Below are 6000 nucleotides of genomic sequence, written 5' to 3' on the forward strand. Positions count from 1 at the left end.
AGCCAGCTGAGGCCCTGTCTTATCTCCTCAAGACCACCCACATTCCTTTTCGTATGACCCCCCTCCTTCAGAGCCAGCAAAGACATCAAATCCTCCATATACTTTGAATCTCTCTGCCTTTCTATCTTTGATCTCAGATTTTATCCTGTTATTTGAATGTGTATATACGTGTGTGTGTATGCTCAGTTTCTCGGTCGTGTCCTACTCTTTGCAACCCCATGGACTATAACCTGCCAGGCTCCTCTGTCCGTGGGGTTCTCCAGGCAAGAATACTGGAGTGCCTTGCCATTTCCTCCTCCACAGGATCTTCTCAACCCAAGGATTGAACCCGGGTCTCTTGCATCTCCTGCATCGGCAGACGGATTCTTTACCATGGTGCCACCTGGGAAGCCCCTGTGTGTGTGTGTGTGTGTCTGTGTGTGTGTTAGTCAATCAGTTATGTCCAACACCTTGTGACCCCATGGACTTTAGCCTGCCAGGCTCCTCTGTCCATGGGATTCTCCAGGCAAGAATACTGGATTGAGTTGCCAGTTCCTTTGTAAGCCATCAGAAGCATTCAATCCCACAATGACACAAACAAATCTGTCCCCTCCGTTGACATCAGGAGATGGCCAATGTCTCTGCAGGAGCCACTCTTTGATTGTGTGTGTCCTTTACTACAGACACACCCTCTTCACTGAATGCTATCTGAAGAGTCTTGATGAAATAAAATGATGTAATGAGTTGTAATTTGTTGTGAAATAAGATGACACAGTAAATTGTAGTCTAGTCAATGAAAGGGTAAGTCCTATCAGAAGAGTAAGTTAGAAACCCAGAGAGCAGGTTTCTAATTCTAATCTTGGGCAACTTAAATAAATTATTGGATTCATTTTTCATCATAGGAACATTTTTGTAATAATAACCATGAGAAATTATTGCTAAATAAAGACAAAGCAATGTATTATTACTAAATACTATTTCTGTAACACTGCTGCTGCTGCTATTGCTGTTACTGATATGAAAGTAGTTTCCACATTTTTTAAAGATCTCCTTCATGATGACCCCAACTGTATTCTCAGTATCTCCTGTTATTTATTGAATATATGTACCTGAAATTCCCTGGACAGGCCGTTTGCTCTCATGCTTCCTGAATTTTTACTCTGCCCTATCCTGCAATTTCTGGAGTAGGAAATGGCAACCCAGTCTAGGATTCTCACCTGGAGAATTCCATGGATGGAGGAGCCTGGCGGGCTGCAGCCCATGGGATTGCAAAGAGTAGGCCATGACTGAGCACTGCACTGCACTGCACCCTGCGATTTCATCTTTTTTCATCTGTACTTTTCATCCTTTAGCTATCAGATCACTAAATCTCTGACACTTCACTTAATACTAGGTACCTTTCTGTATGGCTTATAGGGCTTCCCTCGTGGCTCAGTGGTAAAGAATCTGTCTGCAATACAGGAGACATGGGTTTGATCCCTGGGTTCCATGCTCTCCAGAGGGCATGGCACCCCACTCCAGTATTCTTGCCTGAAGAATTCCATGGGCGGAGGAGACTGGCAGGCTACAGTCCATGGGGTTGCAAAAAATCGGACACAACTGAAGTGACTCAGCACGTCCTCACATGTGCTTTATATAGACTAATTATGTCTCCTCTTCCTCCCCAAGTTCATATGTTGGAGTTTTCATCCCGAGAGTGAAGTCACTCAGTCGTGTCCGACTCTTTGCGACCCCATGGACTGTAGCATACCATGCTCTTCCATCCATGGGATTTTCCAGGCAAGAGTACTGGAGTGGGTTGCCATTTCCTTCTCCAGAGGGTCTTCCTGACTCAGGGATCGAACCCGGGTCTCCCACATTGTAGGCAGACGCTTTACCGTCTGAGCCACCAGGGAAGTTCTACTTCATCCCCAGTCTGACTTTATTTGGTAATAGGTGGTTTAAAAAGATGGTTAAGGTTAAACAAGGTCATAACGGTGAAGCCTTAATCCAATACAATCCCTGTACCTATCAGAAGAGGAAGAGACACCAGGTATATGTGTATGAACAGAAGGGAGGCCATGTGAGGACATAACTAGAAGGCAGCTGTCCATCAGCAAGGCAAGGAGCAAGATCTCACTAGGAACCAATTCTGTCAGCACCTTGATCTTGGACTTCTAGCCTCCACAATTGTGAGCAAGTAAATCTCTGTTTTGTGGTAGTCATTTATAGTAGTTGTAGCATACTGATACGGGCTTCCCTGGTGGCTCACATGGTAAAATATCTGTCTGCAATGCAGGAGACCTGGGTTCAATCCTTGGGTCTGGAAGATCTCCTGAAGGGCATGGCAACCCACTCCAGTATTCTTGCCTGGAGAATCCCCATGGACAGAGGAGCCTGGCGGGCTACAGTCCATAGAGGCGCAAAGAGTCAGACACGACTGAGTAGCTAATACACAGGTGCACAGCATACTGATACAGCCTGCGTAGCTTCTTGTGCAGAGCTGATAGTTTTCTTTTTTCCAAATAGTAAAACCAAAACTATACAACAGCAACAGTATTCACTTGTAAGCCCAACAAGGTGAAATTGTTAGCTTTTGTCCTTAATTTCAAGCTTCTGGAAATGTTAGGCCGGGTTCAATGTTTCCAATTTCCTACCTTCCATTTTCTCCGAAATTTCTAGTCATTTAGCTTTTACTTTCACAACCCTGCCAAAACTGCTTCTGGTTATGCCCTCAATGACTTCCTAATGAGCCGTTCCTTACTCCTCATTTAGTCAATGAGCAACACAGTTGAACATTCCCTTATTTCTAAGTTATAGCTCTGTTGTTTTTTCTCATAAACTTTTGTTCATATATTTTCATTAGTGTTTCCTTTAAACATGGACATTCCCCAGGGTTCTATTCACTGTCCTCTTCTTTCTTTGTTGTTGTTGGTTTTGTTTGGTCATTAAGTCATGTTCAGCTCTTTGGACCCCATGGACTGTAGCCCACCAGGCTTCTCTGTCCATAGGATTCTACAGGCAAGAGTACTGGAGTGGGTTGCTATTTCCTTCTCCAAGGGGTCTTCCTGACCCAGGGATCAAACTCGCGTCTCTTGCATCTCCTGCATGGTCAGGTCGATTCATTACCATTGAATCACCAGAAAAGCCCTTCTCTCTTTACATGTTCCCATTCAAACCTTCAACTTCTGCTACTGTCTATATGCGAAGGATCACTCTAACAGATACACCCATGCATAACTGACCATGCTTTCTACTGCACATTTCTACTTGGATTTCACATAGTATTTCAAATTCAATATATTCAAAATGGAATGCCAATAATAATTTTTAAATAGAGGAAATTTCTCACTGAGAACATAGAAAGGAGATAATGTGTAGATCTTAAATATTTTGCCTGTGCAACTTTGCTAGAGACAAAGTGAGCTACAGCAAAAGGCAGCAAATCCAAGTCAGCAGTTCTGAAAGAGAAGTGTGAGGGTTGGTTGACTGTCAGTTAAAGTGATCTCTAGATTTTGTTATGCTCTTGTTATCAGGGGCAGAACTAAAATTATGACACCTTATATTACGGAGACAGGTCAGACAGACACTCTTGAGTGTTTCCAAGTAAACTGTAGTGTAGATTGTTTTGATCAGTCACTTACATGTGTTTTTTTCCTCTAAAACATTTGTATCAGTTCTTAGGAATTTTTTTGTTTGCTTGTTTAAGGATACCTTTGCACTTTTAATAGCTTCTGAGTCAGCTAAAGGACTGTGTTTGTGTAGATTATATCTTTAGATGTTGTTCAGTTGCTAAGTCGTGTCCGACTCTTTGAGACCCCATGGACTGCAGCATGCCAGGCTTCCCTGTCCTTCATGATCTCCTGGAGTTTGCTCAAACTTGTGCATTGAGGCAGTGATGCTATCTCACCATTTTGTCCTCTGTCATTCCCTTGTCCTCCTGACCTCAATCTTTCCCAGCATCAAGTCTTTTCCAAGGAGTCCACTCTTGGCATCAGATCACCAAAGTATTAGAGCTTCAGCTTCAACATCAGTCCTTCCAATGAATATTCAGAGTTGGTTTCCCTTAGGATTGACTGGTTTGATCTCTTTGCTGTCCAAGGGACTCGAAAGAATCTTCTCCAGCACAACAATTCAAAGGCATCCATTCTTTGGCTCTCAGCCTTCTTTATGGTCCAACTCTCACATCCATACATGACTACTGGAAAAACCATAGCTTTGACTATGTGGAACTTTGTTGGCAAAATGATATCTCTGCTTTTTAATATGAGGTCTATGTTTTTGATAGCTTCCCTTCCAAGAAGCAAGAATCTTTTTATTAGAAATTGAAGTGAAATATGTAAATATGCTATGTTTAAATAATACAGTGTAAACCCATTACATTGAAATAGAAATAACATAACTTTATAAAAATAAGTATATTTTCCAAAAAAAATATGGGCTGCATATTTTCAGCCATCTCAGCTGAAGCCCAAAACAGAAAAGCAATTATTTCAGAAAAAAAAAAAAAATCTGTGGATGAACCTTTTGTCCAATGGATTGATCCCCCAGAAGTCCACCTAAAGCCACAAGGTACTTGGGAATACTTAATCAGCAGGATCACTGCCAGATGAGGTTGTAAGGGACAGAAAGAATATAAAATAAAAGGAAACTCTCAGCATCCTCAAGTTCTCCTGGCAGGAAGCAGAGTTACTATTCAAATACAAATAGGATCTATTGTGCTTATTTTAAAGCATAAATGCCTGGTTACTATAGGTTACTATATTAAATCATGTCACTTGCTCACAATTGTGGAGGCTAGAAGTCCAAGATCAAGGTGCTGACAGAATTGGTCCCTAGCAAGATCTCGCTCCTTGTTTGGGCTGCAATAATCACAGCATAGAACACCAGACTGGGTGGCTTAGAAGCAACAGAAATTCACTTGTCATAGTTTGGGAATCTGTGAAGTCCAAGATCAAAGCACCTACAGATTTGGTGTCTGGTGAGAGCCTACTTCCTGGTGCAGCAGTCTTTTCTCTGTGTCCTTATCTGTCATAAGGGCTAAGGCCTCTCTCTGGGGTCTCTTTTACAAGGGCACAAATCCATAGAGATAAGCTAATCATCTCCCAAAGGCCTCACTTCCATACCCCAACACAATGGAAGTTAGGTTTCAACATATCAGTTTTAGGGGACACAAACATTCTGTCTATAGAAATTGGCCTGTTTTGAATTATTCATACATGATTTTATAACATCGTAGACTGATCATTTGGAAAATATTAACTCGCTGAGTTATGCAAACACATTTTGTTATACAACATAAAAAAAGATCAGTTTGTTAATGTCACCACAAGTGACATCACAAAAGTTGCCCAAGTTTACAGAGGTGGAAACTAGTATTCTAAAATCCTGATTTCAGTCTGAAAGCTTAAATTTTCTCATTGGCAATAAATACTGTCACCTAATTTCCTTAAAGTGATAGGCTCACTTCATTCATTTTTGAAAATATATTTGCCAGATATCCAAGTCTAAATAACCCTGTCAGTTGTTCTTGTCTTCCAGTTGTTCTTTCAATTAAAAATGGTGTTCCATGAAAAAGAGTGGCCAGTTCAACTTACAGCTCACATGGCACACAAGTGTTTTTCATTGAGTTAACCATCATAACTTGGTATGCAGTAGAGCATGTACTCAGCCATGAGATTTAATGAAAAATATTATTTTTACTGCTCAATCACAAATATTCTTAGGTGAAACTGGCTGTGTGTGTGTGTTTAAACTGTATGTTGCAGCAGTAAAAATGCAGAGATTTCTGAAACCATTTGGTGCCATGGCCTTTAAATCACATTGAGATGCCAGCGGTTTTACTAACTATCACTTTTGGACCTACCAGTGCAAATATCAACACAGTGAAAAGTTCAAGAGATTCTTAGTATTTTTATAAAAGTAACTTTGACTAAGACAATCCCCTGAAAGCATCTTAGGGACACTTCAAAGACTGTATTTGAGAATGGCTAAACTATATCACACTTGTGTCTCCAGAGATTAGATGATACTAGAAGATAG

This window comes from Giraffa tippelskirchi, chromosome 11 (genome assembly GCF_054371585.1).
Source record: "Giraffa tippelskirchi isolate mGirTip1 chromosome 11, T2T-mGirTip1v1.2.pri, whole genome shotgun sequence".
NCBI lineage: Eukaryota > Metazoa > Chordata > Mammalia > Artiodactyla > Giraffidae > Giraffa > Giraffa tippelskirchi.